This window comes from Leopardus geoffroyi, chromosome C2 (assembly GCF_018350155.1).
Source record: "Leopardus geoffroyi isolate Oge1 chromosome C2, O.geoffroyi_Oge1_pat1.0, whole genome shotgun sequence".
Lineage (NCBI taxonomy): Eukaryota > Metazoa > Chordata > Mammalia > Carnivora > Felidae > Leopardus > Leopardus geoffroyi.
The window spans coordinates 73,071,090-73,092,986 of NC_059333.1; the positions used below are offsets into that span (position 1 = coordinate 73,071,090).

Sequence of the window (21,897 nt, forward strand, 5' to 3'; positions counted from 1 at the left end):
GGGGGCTGGGGAACGGGAAAGGGGACCCGGGAAACATCGCAAGTGAACCTCCTCGCTTAAAGGAGCGGCCACTGAAGCGGTTCTGAAGACAGAGGAGTTGACACACAGATTCTACAGGTGGTCCTTGGTGGCCCTGGAGGAGCCCGCCTTTACCTCGCCCTAGCCCACCGGTGTGTCCCGCGGTTCAGAGCGAGGAGCGCGCCAGGCCCGGAAGGGTCGGGGTGTCTGAAGAGAGACGTGACCTCACCTACACCAGATCCAAGACACACATTCCGAGACACCCTTTAACCTCACTAAACACGTGCCGTTTTCAACTCCAAGGCAGGAGAGAGTGCCTGGCGCCCCCGGGGGTGGATCCCCAACAGGGAAAAGCGGTCTCGGGGAGGAGTCCACGGCACCACCCACATTAGGGGCGGGGGCGGGCGGAGCCTGGAAGGGGGAAGGGGAGGGGTTTGTGTGGGGTTGGGGGGTGCGATCTCTGCACTGTCTTCCACTTTTTACTGGGGCGTTTTTATTATTCGCCCTTAAGTAAAAGTTTTTTGGGGGCGTGAGGGGTTGAATTAAAGAAGGGCACATAAAACAGGGAGACAGATTAAGAGTTTGATGATTTTACTAGAGGGTTTTTAAGTCTAAGTGATTAATTCTAAGCGTGAATGTATTTAAGGGTGGAAAGAAAACGTTTGTTCCTTCTTTCACTTGCTCATTCATTCACTCCTCCTTGCCTGTGCTCCCCAGCCCAGTCATCAGTCTCAGGTTATTACTCCAGCTCTGGAGGCCCCTTTAAGAACTCACCTGTAGCTACCTCCTCCGAAACCGAGCCGCCCTCAGCGCCCTTAGCGCCCTTAGCGCGCAAAGCTGGGTTAAGTTTTGACTGCAACTCTGAGCGAGACCTCGGGCCGGCCAGGACCCGGCTCTGGGTCTGAGCTACCCAGGTTGTAGAAGGAGAATTGCGAAATGTCACCGTCCGGGTCTTTGAGCCTCTTCTGGATAACGGGGAGCTCCCTCCGAGGTCCAGAGAGAATTTGCCCAAAGTCACCCAGAGTTAGTAACAAAACGGGAAACACGGAGATCGAAGATCGTCTTTCAGGGAAGATTGCTCTTCCCAGCAAACCTGACAGACTTTCACGGACACCAAATCCTTGGGCTAATTAATAAAAGGGAGGTCCTGGAAACTTTGTACTGTAACCATAAAAGTTACTCAGAGGTATGCTAACCACTGGGTTTCACTTTGGGATTGCACCTTGGAGTTCTAACTTCAGTGAACCCAACGACTTTAGAGCTCATCTTGACCCACTCTCTCAGTTTAGGATTAAGAAACTGAGGTTCAGAGAAGGGAAGCAAATTGCCTAAGGACGTATAGGCTTATCGGTGACAACAGCCCTGGAATTAGTTCTCCTAGCTCCTGTACAGGGCTCTTTCCACTGTGATTTTGGACAACTTGACGGTGGTATGTTGGTAATATTGGCTGCAGACCTCTACGCTCTCCTGGATCAAGCATCTTGGGAACTTGAGCAACAGTTTAGAGCAACATTTCATAGAAGAAGTAGGATGAGAAAGTGAAAAGAAGCTCCTAAAAGCAAGAGCTTAGAGAGATTTTTAAAATAGTGAAATGGGAAGGTTTTTAATAGTGAAAATGGCTGATGGCATGCATGCTATTATTAAGACTTCTTTGATCAACTGTGAATGGAATCATTCCACTTAAGGAAGCATTCAAAGAATGGAATCTCTTCAGAATTCAGGAGGAAGGAGGGATTTCACCCTCACCCTTAATATCATTCATTATTCATATATGTTCACTTGCTAGGCAATGAGGATAGAAATAGTTAAGATCCAAGCCCTGCTCTCAAGGAACCACAGCCTAATAACAAATGGATGAAGGCCAGTGAAGCTTTTCCCAAGGGCCACTGTAAAACCAAAAGCAAAATTTGGGTAAGTTTTCAATGTCATCCTAGTCTTCTGCTAAGAAGAAAGAGGAGGGGGAGGAAGAAGCAGGTGACAAGAGGGCATGAAGCTTTCCTTCTTATCATCCTCTAGCTCTGTTGGTTGTCAGCAGTGTCTAAAAGCAGAAATGAAGCTAGCATCTATTCCATCCTTAGATAGACAAGTCCACGCCTAGAATGAGAGGCTTTTATTCTTTCTTCCTCATTCCTCCTTTCTATTCGTCTGTATTAGTTATCTATAGCTGCATAACAAATCCCTCAAAGCTTAGTAGGTTAGTAGCTTAAAACATAGTAGTTTAGTAACTTAAACAGCAATAAACATTATCTCACAGTTTCCGCAGGTAAGGAATTCAGGAGGACCTTAGCTGGATGGTTCTGGCTTAGGGTCTCAAGAGATCACAGTCAGGATGTCTACCAGAGCCAGTCATCTAAAGGTTTAGCTGGGAGTAAGGGAGGTTCTTCCAACATGGCTCACTCACATGAGTCAATGCTGACTATTGGTAGAAGGCCTCCTTTTTTCACCATGAAGATCTTTCTGTAGGGCTGCTTGAGTGTCTTTATGACATGGTGGCAGACTTCCTCCAGAGCAGGTGATCCAAGAGGGCAAGGCATCAGCCACAACATCTTTCATGACCTAATTTCAGAAGTAACACTCCATCATTTCAACAGTATCCTATTGTTTACTTAGGTCAGCCTCAAGACTATGAATACCAGGATCTAAGAATCAGTAGGCGCCATCTTGGAATCTGGCTACCACATCATCACAACATACAAAACAATAACATCTGGATTTCTGCAAACAACTTTCATTTCCTTGAAGTCTTCCTTTATGCAGGTAGCAGCCACCATTGAATAGGATTCAATATCGCATCTGATTGCTTTCCAACTTCCTCGTTAAAAAAATTTTTTTTAATATATAAACTTTCCAGCTCCATGTTAACTTTCCTTTCAAATAACTTAAAAGACCTAAGAGTCAAAGGATCGCAGGGAAAAGCTCAAAGCTTGAATTCTTCTATTGAGTTGTCAGAGAGTTGATCTCAAAGAACATTGTCTCTCAGTTCTAAACTTTCCCTCCCCTACTATCCTTCTACCCAAGCCACCCTTATAGCTTCACATCTCAATCTTTGTTCTTTCCCCTGTTTAGGTCTGAAGCCTAATCTCTGTGAAGGTGCTCAGGTCCTGCCAGACCCTACTGCATCATTTTCTCCACTCTGGCAGAGTGGCAGTATACTGTCTGTGCCAAGGCAATCACTAAAAGGAAAGAATTTAATGCTGTCAAAAATGCTTATGCCAGCTTAGGCTGCAAAAAGAATAGTGCCAAGAATGATGAGAGTAACCATGCTGGCCAGATCTCCACAAATTGCTCAGGGGGCATTTCCTGGCAGCCAACTTTAGGAAGGGTCTACTTAAACTAGCATCTGGAAAGAAGAGAGTAACCAGAATAATCAGGGATATGAAGCCTTAACCGCGGGGGAACAATTGTAGAATCTAGGGTCATTTCTTCGAGAAAAGAGATATCTGGGGAGCTTGACTTCAATCTTCAAACAGGCTTATTCTGGGTATCTGGGGGACAGGAGTGAAGTTACAGGGACATAGGAAGTTCTTTTTTTTTTTTTAACCATGATTTGTCAGAATTGTCCAAAATTCCAAAGAGCTGCCCCAAAGGTGGGGAGAGTTATCCATCAAGCACAGGCTGATGAAACCAGCAAGGCTTCCTTGTCAGAGAGATGTAGATACCCAACACAGAAAGTTGGGCTAAGGGACCTCTGAGATCACAATTCTAAGCATTTGAAGCTTTAGTCTCTGCTGTGGTATTACTGCCATTTTATCTATATCAAGAATTGATTCTATCCAGTTTACATGGCACAGAGACTGATCTCCTTTTGCATAGATAATTCTTATCGGAATAAAAGGTACAGGTTGAAACCAATTCCCTTTAAGATGTGGACAGTCACCCACGTCCATGACAATTAGTCACTGAACTCATGCTTCTAAATGTATAATCCACCTCAAATTGCTATGTTACAGTGTAATGGGTTCCTAAGTGGATGTAGGACAAATAACTGCCTCCCATTTAAAACTGGTATACTTTTATACTGGTGTAACCCTTTGTATCAGGTTCAAAGACAGATTTAACACATTGCAGTCTCACAGCAACCTATGAGATAAACTTAATGGCTATGATTTCCCAATTTGCAGAGGAAGACACTCAAGAAGAAAGAAAGAATCCAGTTTAGACCACTACAGCTAGCTGGTAATGGAGCTGGGACTGAACATTAGCTCATTGTTTTTCTCATTAGACTATGTTTCCTTTTTTCTACTTGACTCCTTTCTTAAAAAACAAACAAACAAACACCCCCCCCCCCCACGCACTGTGTGTGTGTGTGTGCGCGCGCGTGAGAGACAGTCAGAAAGGCAGAAAGACAGTAAGAGAAAGAAGAGAGACAGTGAGAAAAATTCTGGTAAAATAAAGCACACATAATAGGCTAGTCTTTTATCTATTTATCATATATTTAAATGCCTTTAACAGCCGAGACAATTTTGATGGAAATAGGAATGTTGCCTCTGACCACAAGGAAATAAATATCCACACCCTAGTTATATGTTATGACTAAATGAGTTGGTTGTTTTTTCTCTTTTTACATGCAAAGGTATTTATTTAAACCACTTTAACTTCCTCCTCTCCTTCCTTTACCCTGACAAGTACCCTTGAGTATGAATGAGAGGTTTTGCAACTGCAGAGGACATCCAACCTGGAAGGGTCCTCAGACACTATCTAGTGCCGTCCCCTCATTTGACAGACATGCAAAGTAAGCTCCAGAAGAGCTCCCAGACAGTATCAACACACAATTATCAGAGGACTTTTTAGTGACAGCATCACACTACCAGTGTTTCAGGAATAATCAGTCTTCCTCTTGGCAGGGAGAGGGAATAGGAATTAGTAATCTTTTCTCAAGATACATTTCTAAGTTTAACCAAATTTGCCACTATGCTTTTGAAGAACTTGGGGTATTGACAGAACAGTGGGGTCCCATATTGAAATCCTTAGGATTAATACCCAAATCTCCTTACATGAGACAGCCTCCTCACCCCACTCCCTGCCAAGAGGATTACCAGTGTCTATTCAAGGACGGCTCTGGGTAGGGCCCCTTGGCCAGATTATCCTTTCATAGGCAGAGAACACAAATTTGGAAACTTAATTGGAATTTGAAGAAACACTATTAGAATTTTAGGCAGTCATTTTTACTCCATTTTTGAGATGTGGCTTGGCTAATAGAATTCTGATAAACAAAAGAAGCCAAAAGATTCTTTATATTTGGACATGAATTAAGTCCAGTGACCAATCTCCTGTAGCACAGAAAACTCCCACAGTTTTCCAAAAGTTTTCTGTGCCAGTTTGTCATTTTTGGGAAATGACACTCGCCAGAGCTGTAATTTTCCTGTTCCTCATGTTGTGTAACCCTGAATTCTTTATTATTCCCTTATTTTAAGCTCACCAGAACAGTAAAGACAAAGAATCATTTAAATCTTATTTTCTATTTAAATTTTCTTTAAATTCCAAAAGATAATTTTATCAACTGAGACTAATTATTTATAATCAAATTATTCTCTACCTTTTACAGATAAATTGGGCTACAGTTGAGGAAACTTCCAAATATGCTTTTTAAAGGTCCTGCAAAGTGGTGCCAGGGTGGCTCAGTACGTTGAGTGTCCTACTCTTTATTTCAGCTCACATCATGATCCCAGGTCATGGGATCGAGCCCGTGTTGTGCTCTGCACTGAGCATGAAACCTGCTTAAGATTCTCTCTCTCTTCCTCTGCCCCTTTCCCCCCAACTCTCCTCTTTGTAAAATTTTAAAAAATTATTTTAAAAATCCTGCAATGGGGCACCTGGCTCAGTCAGTTAAGTGTCCGATTTCGGCTCCGGTCATGATCTCGCAGTTTGTGGGTTCCAGCCCCGCGTCGGGCTCTGTGGTGACAGCTCAGAGCCTGGAGCCTTCTTCAGATTCTGTGTCTCTCTCTCTCTCTGCCCCTTCCCCACTCACACTCTGTCTCTCTCTCTCTCTCTCTCTCTCTCTCTCTCTCCTTCAAAAATAGATGAACATTAAAAAAAAATCCTGCAAAAATCCCCCCAGTTGGATATCATTTCAAATTATAAATTACCATATGAATAAATAAAGTAAAACCCAAGACCGGGGGGAGATGACAAAATAATAACTACTAGAACAAAAATAAAAAGGGGAGGCATTACCAATTGCTAATGAAGATGAATAAAGTAATTTAAGAATAAGGGAGGAACAAATATTTAATAAGAAATTGTGCCATAATAATTTAGAGAAGCTTTGATGCAAAGGAGCAGAATAAAGCTATGTCTCCCTTCTTTCTTCCCCTCAGAAAATCACTCCCAAAATATTAGAATAAGAAACTTGTTCCTCCATCTTCAATGAAAATAAGAGTGCTTAAAGACTGAAAGTAGTTGGATAATTGGTCGAATTCAAGTGCCTGAGTTGGGAGTTTGAGGAGTGGTAAATACCCCCCCCCCACACACACACACACAAAAGGTACAAAAAAAAAAAAAAAACCCATACCAGCCAAGTAGGGAGAAAAAATGTGGTGTGTGTGTGTGTGTGTGTGTGTATGTGTGTGTGTATAATGTTAACATGTTCATGATGAATGTAAGATTGTCTCTTCTATTTATCCTCTGTACTTCGTGAATATTTGAAATATTTCTTAATTAAAAATTTAAATCTAAAAAATTAAAAAATCATGTACATTTGTCTTGGTGAACCCGAAGGGAGTTAAAGAAATATAAGCTCCAGATGCCACTGATGATGAGGTACCTCTAGAAATGGCGGGGCAGGAGCTGAAAACAAGAGAATAGTTAAATACCCATATAAAGAGAAGTTAGATGCTAGGTTCCCACACATTCAGGTAGGCAACCACCTTTCTCTTCTTTTTCAAAAGACAAGAGCTTTATTTACTGGAGAAAATGAGAGACTTTAGGTCTGGGGACACCAGACATAGAGAAAGATGGTGGTTATAGCACTAAAACAAAAGACTAAGGGAAATCTGCATATTGAACACAGTTTTCCTCATAAGCCCCATTCCCAGGAGCCATAGCTGGGCAGATATCCTCCAGAGAGAGAAACTGAATTGCCAACATAAAGAAGATTATACATGCTTATAGTTGGAAGGGTCACGACAAAAGTTAGTGTGAGCCATCAAGAAAATGCAAATCAAAAGCGTGCACACACACACACACACACACACACAATGAGCCATAACTTCACACTCACTAGGATAGCTATAATCAAAAAGACACATCTGTTAACACATACCTATTGTTATACCAAGGATGTGGAGTAATCAGAACTCTCATACATTGCTGGTGGGAATGTAAAATGGTGTAGCCATTTTGGAAAAGTCTGGCAGTTTCTCAAATGGTTAAACATAGTTACCATATGACATAACAATTCCACTCCTAGGTATGTATCAAAGAAAATTAAAAACATATGTCCACACAAGACTTGTATACAAATGTTCATAGCAGCAGTATCCAGAAAAGCCAAAAAGTGAAAACAACCTAAAAGCCCACAAACTGTTGAATGGATTAATGAAATGTGATATATCCACACAATGAATTATTATTCAGCAATAAAAAGAAATGATGTATTGATATATGCTACAAAATGAATAATATTTGAAAATATTATGTTGAGTGAAAGAAGCCAGTTAAAATAAGGACCACATGTTATATGTTTCTATTTATATGAAATGTCCAGAATAGGAAAATCTATAGATTAGTGGTTGCCTAGGGTTGAGGGACAATAAGAGGGGAGTGGTTGGTAGTGGAAGGCTAAGGCATGAGAAGTGTTTAATTTTTTTTATTTTTTATTCTTTGAGGTTAATGGAAATGTCTTAAAATTGATTGTGGTGATGGATGCACAACTCTGTCAATATACCAAAAAGTCACTGAATTGTATACTTTATATGGGTGAATTGTATGGTATGCGAATTATATTTCAGTAAAGCTGTTTTCCAAAAGGTCCGATTGGCTACCTTATTGCCCTTCAGGAATGCTGACCAGTCAGCAAAACCCTTCCATGTACACAGAACTTCCATCATCTCAGCTTTCAACTGCAGGAGTCAACCGTTGGGGAATGCCTCCATCATCAGAGATGGAGACCAAAAAATAAACAAACCAGGAGGGAAAAAAACTAAAGGAAACAAGAATTCAGAGTCAATGCAAGGAAGAGAGAAAAAAACAAGAAATTATAATTAATACCTTCAGAAAAGACCTTAAATGCATGAAGTAAAGATTATAAAAAGAAAGAAAAGAGTTCTTTGAAATTAAAATGTTGAAAACAAAACAAAAATTCAATAAAAGGTTAGAGGACAAAGTCACAGACATTTCCAGAAAGAAAGAAAGAGAATACAGGAAAATGAGAGGTTTGATAAACAAGGGACATCAAATAATAGGTATTCCAGAAGAGAGAGCAGGGGAGGAAATTAAGTAAATAATACAAGAAGTTAACAAAATAAGGGGAGGAAGTTAGGCGAATCATACAAAGAAAAAATTATCAGAACTGAAAGACAAGTGTCTACAAATCAAAAAAGGTCTCCTGAACACCAGCAATAATGAATATAAAGATACCCACACCAAAACGCATCATTGTGATATTTTGGAACACTCAAAATGCAATGTAGATCCTAAATGCTTCCAGAGAGAGAGAAAACAGTCCATGTACGAAGAATCAGAAATAAGAATGGCATCAGAATTCTCAAAAACGTCGGAAGTTAGACGACAGTAAAACAATGAATTTAAAATTCTAACGAAAAATTACTTTTCCTGAGGATAGTATGTCTAACCAGATTACCAATCTGAGTAAAATTTGAAAAAAAATGTTTCTTCAATGTCTCAAAAAAAATGACCCTCCATGCACCATACATGCTGTTTTAGGAGGCTTCTACATGAATGTACTTTAGTAAAACGAAGGCATAAAGCAAAAAAGAAGAAGACATGGGATCCAAGAAACAGAATCCAACATGGAATAGGTGAAGGGGAATACCCAGGATGTTGGTTTAAGAAAATTTCAGGACTATAGTTTCTTCATGGAACTTTGAGGAAGTGTACAGGTTGGAAGGTTGGAGGACCTTAGGATCAACGTATTCAAGATAGAAATTGAATTGGTAAACTAGGTGATAGTTTTGATCATATGGAAAATGTATCAAGAAGAGTTTTTCAGAGCTGTTGGAGGGTGTGGGAAAAGTTGAGATATTGAAAGAGAATTAAACAAATGGAAACCTCTTTTCACTCCAGAAAATAATTGTATAAGAGAGAAAATATAATCACCATACACTGTTTGGCTCAAAAGTGCACTATTTTTATAGCTCTACTAATGAAAACAACATAGTAGAATGATTCAACAACAACAAAACGAGAATTGTGATAGGCTGAGAATCGGTAAAGTGATAGTTTCGCATAGATAATAGATTATTTCAATTGATGAACAGAAGTTTCAGTCTCCTATATGATTTAGTAATATAGAAGTAAATTCCAGAAGAAACAGCTAAAAGAACTAAAGGTTTTTCTCCAGAGTGAGATGGGAGCAGTGGGGAGGGGAGGAGAAGGCAAGGAGCTATTTTTGTATTATTACTGTAAGGCTTTAGCACTCTTTGACCTTTAAAAAACTATTTGCATGCAGTAATGGGATTAATGATCAAGATTATTTAAACTATATATAAAGAGAAGTCAAATGATGCACATTGGACTTCCACGCTACATTGACTTCTTAAGCAGAATTCCGTTGCTAAATGTAAACGTGAAGAATCTAGAAACTCCAATTGCAGCTGCCATCTGCTGTTGTCACTGCTGTGGCAGCCATCCTTCCTGAAGAATGAGACTGCTAGAGGAAGTGGCCATCACAGGGCCTGAATGACAAGAGCGCAGAATCTCCCTTTCTAGGGCTAATGTTCTCTCTAGGAAGGTTTAAACATGGCTTTGCTTATTGACAATTGTCAAATCACTTCTTACAACGTTTCCAACTTCATATGTGTGTAAATCTCTAAATTTCCTAGAAACAAACAGAAGATCCTTGGAGAGTGAAGACATCATTTCTCCCCGCCTAAATTATAAAAAGCTCCAAGTAAAATTACTTATTAGCATCCAGTATTAAAACATTAGTATGCCTCAGTTCATATTCTGATGCTTTCTTTAAGATTATATATTTTAAATAAATATACATTTTTTGTACTATGTAACTAATATCTGTTTATGGCTAAAAAATAAAACATCAGTTTTATTTCAGTTGAGAAGTATGTATACTTGATGTAAAATTTGTCCTTCATTCCTATTTTTGTCCTGCCTCTCTGACTTCAGCTCTCTAGGAATGGATTTCAATAGCTTGAGTAATCACTTTGCATGCCACTGCATTTTGAGATTTCAAGAAGAACGGAGATGAGAAAGCAGTTCAAGAAATTGAGTGCTATAGGGGCACCTGGGTAGCTCAGTCGGTTAAGCGTCCGACTTCAGCTCAGGTCATGATCTCATTGTGAGTTTGAGCCCCACGTCCAGCTCTGTGCTGACAGCTCAGAGCCTGGAGCCTGCTTCGGATTCTGTGTGTGTGTGTGTGTGTGTCTCTCTCTCTGCCCCTCCCCCACTCACGCTCTATCTGTCTTTCTCTCTCTCAAAAATAAACATTGAAAAAAATTTTTTATTTTTTTTATTTTTATTTATTTTTTTTTTTCAACGTTTATTTATTTTTGGGACAGAGAGAGACAGAGCATGAACGGGGGAGGGGCAGAGAGAGAGGGAGACACAGAATTGGAAACAGGCTCCAGGCTCTGAGCCATCAGCCCAGAGCCTGACGCGGGGCTCGAACTCACAGACCGCGAGATCGTGACCTGGCTGAAGTCGGACGCTTAACTGACTGCGCCACCCAGGCGCCCCGAAAAAAATTTTTTAAAAAAGAAAGGAATTGAGTGCTATATATGATGAAAGTGAATATACACACAGATACTGGCTAGACTATATATTATGACAATACATCTCTGACCCACAACCTCTGCAGCAACCAGTCTGGGAAGCCAAATGACAGTCTCTGCAGCAATTGGTCTAGAATGATCAGGACTTGGTCAATGACTGCCTGCTTTCCTCTTTTTGCCCTTGCTTCTAACTCAAAGACAGCCAAATATGATCCCTAAGTCAGTATAAAATGTCCTACTTTGGGGTATCCTGTTTTCAGTTTTCTCTTGTCCACAACCTCCAATTAAAGTATAGCTGAAGATTTCCTTTTATTTGCTATCGAGTTTTTCCACTCCTCTGCCTACCTTTGAGTCCTTACCAAACACAGGTGATGGTAGCTGACTCCCAAGCTATACAGCAAGCTCTGAATAAATAGCCACTGTTCTCATTTAGGTGGTCATCATTTGTTTCTGCAGTGACAAGAAAAAGTTCCCCAAAGGAGCAAAGATGACATCAGAATATAGGTCTCAGAATAGAAGCTTCATTCATCAGGTTCAACTAATATGTATTATGCTAGTATGAACAAGGCACTAAAGTGAATTGTATTTCACTGGGACAGATTTGTTTGAAAAGGACTCTACATAGCTGAAGCCTTGAGAGTTGGAAATTCAAATCTTGAGTCATTGTTTATGGTCTGAAGCAGGCAAACTTTTTACTTCAAACTTCCCAAAGTGCCTTCATTAAACATGAATGAAGAGAAGCCCTCAGCAATTAATATAATGGGGGAAAACGAATTACTAACAATAATGTTTTTCAGGCTAGTATTATTTTTAAAAAATCTCTTAGTACTCCTGAAGGCTTGTAACACTATGTTAGAGTTGCTTTTTTAATTATATAAATAATTACTTGTCTAAGGATGATTGTTCCCCCCGCCCTACTGAAGAATTATGTTCAGTTTACTAACGCAGACCACAAAGTTTTTCATTAATAAAGTTGGCAAACAAAAGCATCTGAAAACAACCAGGGAATGATATTATAGTAAGTTTTACGGAAGATGACATTTTCATTAGTGCTGCTAATGAACTATGCTTAATCCTTTTGAGAGCTGTGATTTATTAAAAGAATTAGAAGTTTGAAAAAACGCCAAAAGAATTACACTCATTCATTTTGAATATGCCTACAGTATTTGCAATAGAAAAATTAGTGACTATTCCCTAAAGTCGTCATAGCTTTTAAACACAGCATCATTCTGGGTACTGCCATCAGGAAAGCATTGCACCATTGCTCATTAGAAAGATAATGTCATCATAATAGCTTTACTCTGAGGCATAAGCCAGTTAAATGAGGCACCGGGAAAAGAAAGGCAAAAGTTTGTTTGGTGAATCATTCTTGTGCTACAGTTTAGTGACTACACTGAGTCAGAAAGAAAAGCAACTTGTGGCTTAATCTGAAGGATCTTCCAAGGAAATGCTGCAAGAGTACACAATTCTTATAATTGGTCTCTCGGCTTCATTATCTCTGTTCACATTGTCTGTTCACACTTAACTTTGCAAGTTAAGTTAACTTTGCAAGTTAAGTGTGAACAAACCAAGAGAGAATAAAAACTCAAGCATAGCATAGCATTTAGGAAGATCTCCTTAGACCAGTTCTTTGGATTCCCTTTTTCACATTGTGACATTATACTGGAAACTTGGGTGTGACTGGTGCTGTTCTGGTCCAAAAGTGCCAGGAAGTTCAGATGGGGTCGAGGTCAAGTTCAGGCTAGGTTGACTCAGGTTAGCCTATTCACATGTCCTTTTTCAGGCTGGGATCACTTGAGGAACACAGGTTACCGGGGATCAGTAGAGCTGTTCTCCAAAGCCTCATCAGTTGGCTGGTCAGCAAAATTATACTGTATGTTGGATTTGGGCTCTAAGCACAGAATCTCACTGAGTGTCTTATAAATTCAGTTATGGTGAAAAGTCTGTGCAGAAGTGAGCAAGGGAGACTCCTACTCAGAGAGAGGTGTTGCCCCAGAATCCTCCATACTCCAGGAGGAAATTGCCTTAAAATTCTTAACTCTGGTCTTCTTAAAGGTAAAATATTGCTTTCCAGAGAAATGGTTAGGCCAAGGATTTATACTAAAGGATAACAGACTTTAGACAGTCTAGACCTACTACTAGCAACAGGATAATTGCCAGAGTCCTTCTGCTCCAAGGAAACCCTTCTGTCCAAAGGGCTCAGTACATGATGCTCTTGGGATGGTGTCAATGGATAGTGCCCTTGGTGGCTCTAGAAGGAGGCTGGGTCTCTGGAGGCTCTGGAAGTTGGTTAATGTATCAAGCTCAGTTGTCAGTGAAAATGTCACTCGCCTTCAAGTAGAAAATGTGAAAGCATTAGGAACAAGAAAGCTGTAATTATTTAATCAGGTCAATTCGGTTCAGGCAATATTTAATACCACCTACTATATTTTGGGCAATGTGACCACAGAGGTGAATATAACCCAATTCTTGCCCTCAAGGAGCTTATGGTTAAGTGGAGAAAGTCAATACAGATAACTTGAGTATAATGTGATATATGATAAGAAAGCAAATCCTGGGCTGAGCCTTGAAGGATAATTTAGCCAAAGGAAGCAAGGTGGAACAAGTTTCCAGTCTGGGAAGAGGAGGAAGAAAAGCAGCAATGAGGCCTTGGAAAATCAGAGGCAAGCTAGGCACAGTGAGGGTCCTTCCTATTGTTACAGATCTAGAGTTCTATACTTCTCTGTTTTCTGGAAAGACCTATCTGAGTCTCTCCAGTAACATATGATAGCATGATGACCTTCACAATCAGAAGCTGTGTTCGGCCTCTCACTAAAGTCCCCACTGAAGTGTGTACCATGTCCTCATGTGCAGAGAACTGGGATTTATTTAGATTTCACCCTTCCCTCCCTCCTTCCTTCCTTCCCCATAAACTTTGCATGTCTTTTGACATTTCTCTGTCAATCATATTTCCCTCCCTTTCCTTTGCTTCCTCTTTGAGCTTCTCCAAAATGACCTCATTTTTTAAGGCAAGGAAGTCTGAGCTGAATTTAGTCTCTAACATGGCCTCATTTGTAAGAGACCTTGGAGTTCCCAGTATACTTTGCTCCCGGGGTACTTAAGTCCCTTGATATCAGGCTATCTGAGGAGTGACCCCATTAGGCAAGGTGTTAGTTCTAGAAAGACCACATAATTGGACAGAAGCCTGAAAAGGATGGAAGGCACAGGGAGGGGGAGGGGGAGAGAGAGAGGGGGCACTGAGGGCTGGGATCTCTCTGGATTAGTAGCTGCTCCCTGACACTCCAACTTCTACAGATCCAAGCTGACCTGCTGGGGGATTAGTTTTTAGACTCCAAAGAATAGATTGACACAGTTGCCAAAGTATTCTTGAAAAATTTGCCATCTGATAGAATGAATCCTAGTACTACTTTTTCTTTACTAACACTTCTTCTAGTTTACATTCTCAGTGAAGAAACAGAAAACAAAAAAGCACTGGGAAAAAGACAAAAATCAAACAAAATCACACAGCCCAAAGATAACTACCAACATTTACAGTAGATATTTCTAGTATTTGTCATGCACATATATTTGTATCATATATATATATATATGTGTGTGTGTATATATATATATAGTATCATACATATTATTTTGTAGCCTCCTTTTTTTTTTAAAAGTGAATTTACAGTTTTTTTCAGGCTCTAAGGGGTTAATGAGTGACCATAACAGGAAATTAAGGATCTGTATGAATGACATTTATTCCTTGGAAAATGGGCACTAAAATTTAATTAATTGGTTAAACATTAAACATTGCAGTATTGGTGTTTCATATAGATGTTTACCCATTTAAGATGATTGTTGAACATAAATCATATATCTACACAAATACACACCCTGGTAACCTGGGAATCAGGAGATCTGAATGATCCTGTCAATATCTTGCCCTTGACTCTAAAAGCAACCTTCAGCAAATCAATTCAATATTGCTTTTCTAGATGAAGTCCAAATTCTTTTTTTTTTATTTTTAAATTTTTTTTTAATTTATTTTTGAGACAGAGACAGAGCATGAACGGGGGAGGGGCAGAGAGAGAGGGAGACACAGAACCAGAAGCAGGCTCCAGGCTCTGAGCTCTCAGCACAGAGCCCGACGCGGGGCTCGAACTCACGGACCGCGAGATCGTGACCTGAACTGAAGTCGGACGCTTAACCGACTGAGCCACCCAGGCGCCCCAAATCCAAACTCCTAAAAATGGTGTATGAGGTCTTAAATTGTCTAGTCTAACCAGTCATATTAAAAATCCCATGCAGTTCCCAGGATGTACCATGGTCTCTTGTGCTTGCATGTTATTTAAACATGATTTTTCCCCCTGAAACACTCCTTCCCAAATGCCTTATTAACTCTTCTTTGCCTTAAAATTTTTTTCATTGTAGTAAAATACATACAACACAAAATGTACCATCTTCACCATTTTTACGTATATGGTTAATTAGTGTTAAGTACATTCACATTGTTGCACAACCAGTCTCAAGAGCCCTTTTCATCTTGCAGAACTGCAACTCTTTCCCCATCGAACAACACTGCATTCCCTTTTCCCCCCAGCCCCTGGCAACCACCATTCTACTTCCTGTCTCTATGAATTTCACTCCTCTGGATGCCTCTTTTAAGTTGAATCATACAGCATTTGCCTTTTGTGACTGGCTTTTTTCGTTTAATATAATGTTGCTGAGAGTCATTCATATCGTAGCATGTGTCGGGATTTCTTTCCTCTTGAAGGCCAAACAATATCCCATCATATGTATATACCACATTTTATTTATTTATTCGTCTGCTGATGAACACCTGGGATGCTTCCACCTTTGGGCTATTGTGAATGCTGCTGCTGTCAACATGGGTATAAAAATATCTCTTGAATACCATGTTTTCATTTTGGGGGGTATACAACCAGATGTAGAAGTGTTGGATTATATGATAATTCTAGTTTTGTAGCCTCCTTTTGCTTTTTTAATTTTTATTTAAAAAAATGTAATGTTTATTTTGGAAAGAGCAAGACAGAGCATGAGCAGGGGAGGGGCAGAGAGAGAAGGAGACACAGAATCCGAAGCAGGCTGCAGGCTCTGAGCTGTCCTCACAGAGCCCAACGCGGAGCTCAAACTCACGAGCCACAAGATCATGACCTGAGCCAAAGTCTGACGCTTAACCGACTGAGCCAGCCAGGTGCCCCTGTAGCCTCCTTTTAATACTTTGTTTTCTTATACTTCTTTCCCCTAGATTAATAATTTCCCAGATTCATAATAAACCACTCTTTCACAGAATGACTTTTATTATTCATATTTTATGAAATAACTATACTTAAATGGTTGCTTCCAATTTTCCATTATTAAAAACAATGCTAGGGGGCGCCTGGGCGGCTCAGTCAGTTAATCCTCTGACTCTTGGTTTGGGCTCAGGTCATGATCTCATGGTTCTTGAGTTCCAGCACCCTGTCTGACTCTGTGCATAGTGAGCCTGCTTGGGATTCTCTCTCTCTCTCCCTCTCTTTCTGTCCCTTCCTTGCTCTCTCTCCCTCTCAAATACATAAACTTAAAACAATTTAAAAGAAAAGAAAATATTATCATTATATCAAAATTTTTTTCAAAAGTGAAAGGTGTTATATAAGTCATCAGTCATAAGAAACAAAATGAATGGGGGCATCCGGGTGGCTTAGTCAGTTGAGCATCAGACTTCTGTTCAGGTCATGATCTCGCCATTCATGAGTTTGAGCCCCATGTTAGGTTCTATGCTGACAACGCAGAGCCTGCTTGGGATCCTCTGTCTTCCTCTCTCTGCTCCTTCCCCGCTTTCTCTCTCTCTCTCTCTCTCAAAAATAAACATTAAAAAAATGAATGACCAGATCTGGCTGCTTACATTTTCAATTAAGTGATATCAATTCCATTTTTAAATGGTCCTTTTTAAGTAAACATGAAAAGTCCCCTCAAGTGTGTATATTACTTTTCACTTACAAGCCACATCCACTAATGTTTCCTTATGGTTAGTTACAATTAGTTATTGTTTTTCCCTGGTTAACACATGAAGAAAGTAAGACCTAGAGAAGTGACTTGCCTGAAGTCACAACGCTGATAACCAGTATCTTCTGGTTCCAAGTTCATTGCTTTTCAAATTACAGATGATTCATTTACCAGCCCTTGAGATCTAATCATAATGAGTAAGGATAGTATAGATTTTTTCTAAGACTTCTTTTTCAAGCTGGAAAGAGGCGGTAATGGTTTAGAGACAGTGACTGAAAGCTGTGATTTAATAGGAAGCCATTTTGTGACCGATACATAGTACAGAAATACAAACAATTTCCCTTTCCCCCTTGAATTGTATGATGCCCTTTGCTGGGCTGGCGTAGTGTGGTGTCAAGCATGATGGGCTCTGGGGTTAGGCTGCTTAGATTTGAACCTTGGCTTTATAGTACAAGTTATGTGATCTGAACAAGTGAACCTCTCTGTGCTTCCGTTTCTTTACCTATACAATGAGCAATAACAGCTCCCTGGATTATTGTGAAGATTGGATGAGATAATGTGAGTGCCTAGCACATGCTAACTGCCTGCTGCTACATAATGACTCTTACTATTGGTGTTGAGGACCTAGATAGTATGTTCCTCTGTCGTATCATGGAAGGGGCTGGTGCAGAACAAGTTAAGAGGGAAAATAGCCTTCTCTGCTGCCAGCTGATTAAAAAAAGATAATTAAAAGGCTTCTCTAGTAGACTATCACTGGTTTTCAGAAATTTGATTACAAAATGGCCTAGTAGAGTTTACTTTGCGTTTATTCTATCTTGTGGTTTGTTGGGCTTCTTGTATCTGTGGGTTTATAGTTTTCACCAAATTTGAAATACACTAGGCTGTTCTTCTTCCATGATTTTCTGCCTTCCCTTCCAGGACTCTAATTGCAAATATGTTAACCAGCTTGATCTCGTCTGACAGATCACTAAGACTTGGTATGATTTTTTCTCTATGTCTTTTTTCCTCTACGTGCTTCAGTTTGGAAAGTTTGTATTGCTGTTTTTAAGTTCACTGACCTTTTACTTTGCCATGTCGAATCTGCTATCAATCACATGGAATTATAACCATTTCATTTCAGATTCTGTATTATTCAACTCCACAAAGTACCATTTGATTCTTTATTATATCTTCCATTTCTCTCCTCATGACATTAATTTTCTATCAGATCTTTGGGCCTGTGTATATTAGCTATTTTAAGCTCCTTATCTGCTAATTCTGTCCTCTGCCATTTTCGGACCTGTCTCTATTCACTGGTTTTTCTCCTTGTTACAGGGTGTATCCTCTGGCGGATGTTGTATGTCAGGTGGATGCCTGCTCAGCAAGGTGGGGGGCCCCCCCTGGGATCTGACGCAAAGAGAGAAAGAAGGAGGAGGACAAGTGAGGAGGGGCAACACAGGCTTCTGTCTGAGAAAGGTCGAGAACAAAAAGATTCTGCCAGAGCAGAAGCAACCGCAATAGCATCTTTCATCGGTATGGCACTTCGAGGTTCACAAAGCACTTTCGCCTTCATTAGCGTCTGTAACTTACATGACATCCTTTCCTGGTAATTGGAACGGATACGATTATCACCAGGTTACAAAGGAGAAAACTGAGCTCAGATGTGTTTAAGTGACTTGGCCAGACTCGCACACGCTCACAAGCCTAAGAGCCATTGTTAACATTCTCATTGACCTATGGCCTCCTCCATTCAGGTATTTAGAAAAAAAGCTTAGAATCTTTGCCTCAGGAGATTCTGATGCACGCACAAACTTGACAGATCAGAGTTCTTGAACCTGCCTCCATTCCTTTGTTAAATTATTTATGGGAGATTAAGGACATTTGTTACCACTACCGATATCCTTGCTTCTCTCAGAGCATGAAAAACATTGTGTAGTAGATTAGGAGAAGTCTAATGCTTTTTCTCGTAAACATGTTGGCATTTATGAGCAGGGAGTCCACTGATGTCTTACGAGGATGCTGGGACATCTACCTCACCTTCAGTCATTCATTAGCCTTGAATCACTACTACATTGCAGCCCTCGTTTTCAACTTTGGAGAATCTTGTCTAAAAACGCCTGAATGGGGCGCCTGGGTGGCGCAGTCGGTTAAGCGTCCGACTTCAGCCAGGTCACGATCTCGCGGTCCGTGAGTTCGAGCCCCGCGTCAGGCTCTGGGCTGATGGCTCAGAGCCTGGAGCCTGTTTCCGATTCTGTGTCTCCCTCTCTCTCTGCCCCTCCCCCGTTCATGCTCTGTCTCTCTCTGTCCCAAAATAAATGTTGAAAAAAAAAAAAAATTAAAAAAAAAAAACAAAAAAACAAAAAACGCCTGAGTGATTTATACCCAGTATAGTATAGATTCCACTAGCATTCATTCCTTTCCTCTCTCTCTCTTTCCAAGGAATTATACCATTTATTGCTATATATTACAATATCTACGTCAGTAGTTTGAAAACTTTTTATTTTTAGCAGAAGAATACCTTTTTAAAAAATAAAATCATGGGGTGCCTGGGTGACTCGGTCAGTTAAACATCCAAGTCTCAGTTGTGGCTTAGGTCATGATCTCACGGTTCTGAGTCTGAGCCCCATGTCGGGCTCCATGCTGACAGCACAGAGCATGCTTGGGATTCTCTCTCTCCCTCTCTCTCTCTGCCCCTCCCCTACTCACGTGCATGCCCATGCGTGCACGCTCTCTCTCTTTCAAAATAAATGAATAAACTTTAAAAAAAATAATAAAATCTTATTTTATTAAGATAAAAGTGGAGCTCTGCTTGAACAGGGTGGGGATGGGAGAGGTAGAGCTGCTGGGGTCCCACCTGCCTGGCAAGCCCCTTAGCTCTCACATGGTAAACCTGAGGCCCCTCTGTTGAACCCCAGAACTCCAGAGAACTGGGGTCAACACTAGCCTCTGTAATAAAATTAAAACGTCCATTTATCCTTCCCTTTATCCAAACAATATTTACTGAGTCCCCACTCTGTGTGAGATACTGTGTTAGATCTTGGGGCGGGCGGGGGTAACGGATGGTGGGGGGAATACAAAGATGGGACACACCTCAAATAGTTCACAATTTAGGAGGAACACATCCACAAAGGACTATAGAACAGGGTAGAAAGGCTAAATGCCACAACACAGTTTCAGATCAAGGGCCTTGGAAGCCTTTTCCTGATTTGAGGGCACTAGGTACACTTCATAGAACACGACAATAAGGCCAATGGGGCCTTGGTCCTGGTGAAACATACAAGAAAAATTTCAGTGCATGGTAGTTATCTCTGAGAGGAAATATCATGGCGAGTTTCTATTGTCCATCATGCTTTTTAAAAAATACTTTTCGGGGCGCCTGGGTGGCTCAGTCGGTTAAAGCGTCCGACTTCAGCCAGGTCACGATCTCGCGGTCCGTGCGTTCGAGCCCCGCGTCGGGCTCTGGGCTGATGGCTCAGAGCCTGGAGCCTGCTTCTGATTCTGTGTCTCCCTCTCTCTCTGCCCCTCCCCCGTTCATGCTCTGTCTCTGTCTCAAAAACAAATAAACGTTAAAAAAAATAAAATAAATACTTTTCAAGTTTCTATACATTACATGTATTACTTTAGCATTCAGAGAAAACCTGAAGAAAAATAAAAGATCATCATTACAAATTGAATGACATGATTTATCTTTTTTTAAAATGATGTTATTTTGAATGTTAAGGAAAAATAGCAAGTGAATTGCTATTTTAAACTTTCCATATACTCTTTCAGTTTGGGTAAGCTTGGAAGGACTAGCAGGCAGGAAAAGTGACTGAAGTGGAACTCCATCTCCAGCATCGGCCGTCACTTGACTTCCCAGCCACAGCAGCACCCCCCACTCCACTGCCCCCCACCCCTGGTTCCTCCTGTAAACTCTACACTCCAGGCACACAGGCCGATGTTCCCTGAGCAGTCTCTGTAAGTTCTCATTCCACACCTTCATTCGTTGTTCTCTCTGCCGGACCCCCCTTCCCTTCTCTCCACTTGTTAAAATCTCATCCACTTTTCCAAGTCCAGCTTACCTGCCGTCTCCTCTGGGAAACCTGCAATATCTCTGTACCGCTTATGACCTTCCCTTTCAACCCAGTAGACTGATGCTGTCTCCCCTATTGTCATAGGTGTCGTTTCTCTGTTGCTGAATTTCTCCCAGTCTGCTTTGCAATATGTTTGTGGACATCCCTGTTGCTAGTATTGATCTAAGAACTCTCTGAAGGCATGGATGCTGCCCTTTTCATCACTTTCCCCAGTCTTCAGCAGAGCTTCTGGCACCTGGTAGGCGCTTGATAAATATTGTAGAAAATGAGGAGAAAAAAGCCTGAGGAGCTGAGGCTGAATATAAGAAGAATTCTGAGACTAAAACAAAAAGGGGGATCAAGAAAGCAGGTGGGGGAGGCAGGACAAAACCCTTGCTCAGGTATCTCCTCTTCAAGGAAGAAGTCTTGTTGAGCTCACCTGGGGCCAAGATCTGCTGCCACCTCGTTCTTTGGGTTTCCACAATGCTACTTCTCTTTACCTCAAAAGTGGGGTCAGAATTAGGGTTATTTTGCTTCAAAGTAACAGAAGCTTAAGCTGCCAATAAAAATATAAAATAAACACTGTGGGGAGAAATTTTATTGGAGGGATACTTGGGAAATTCTTAAAACTTAATAATAAGAAAACAAACACCCCCAGTGTATAAAGGGCAAATATTGGGGTGCTTGGGTGGCTCAGTCAGTTAAGCGTCCAACTTCGGTTCAGATCATGATCTCACGGTCTGTGAGTTCAAGCCCCGCGTCAGACTCTGTGCTGACAGCTCAGAGCCTGGAGCCTGCTTCAGATTCTGTGTCTCCCTCTCTCTCTACCCCTCCCCTGCTTGTGCTCTGTCTCTCTCTGTCTCTCAAGGGTGAATAAACATTGAAAAAAAAAAACATTAAAAATTTTTTTAAAAATAAAAAGGGCAAGTATTTGATTAGACATTTCACCAAAGAAG

At 40.8% G+C, this 21,897-nt stretch overlaps 1 protein-coding gene across 3 annotated transcripts in view; it reads right to left on the minus strand.

Annotated features, from left to right (window-relative positions):
• Nucleotides 1-341, minus strand: part of DLG1 (discs large MAGUK scaffold protein 1) — a 276,519-nt gene extending 276,178 nt beyond the window's left edge. For 2 of the 3 annotated variants that reach the window (XM_045502504.1, XM_045502493.1), the window contains exon 1: nucleotides 154-332. The gene's annotated coding sequence lies outside the window, so the exon portion shown is untranslated. Of the gene's footprint in view, nucleotides 1-153 lie in introns of all 3 variants that reach the window. The other variant, XM_045502494.1, reaches the window with a different exon arrangement.
• Between the last annotated feature and the right edge of the window lie 21,556 nt (nucleotides 342-21,897).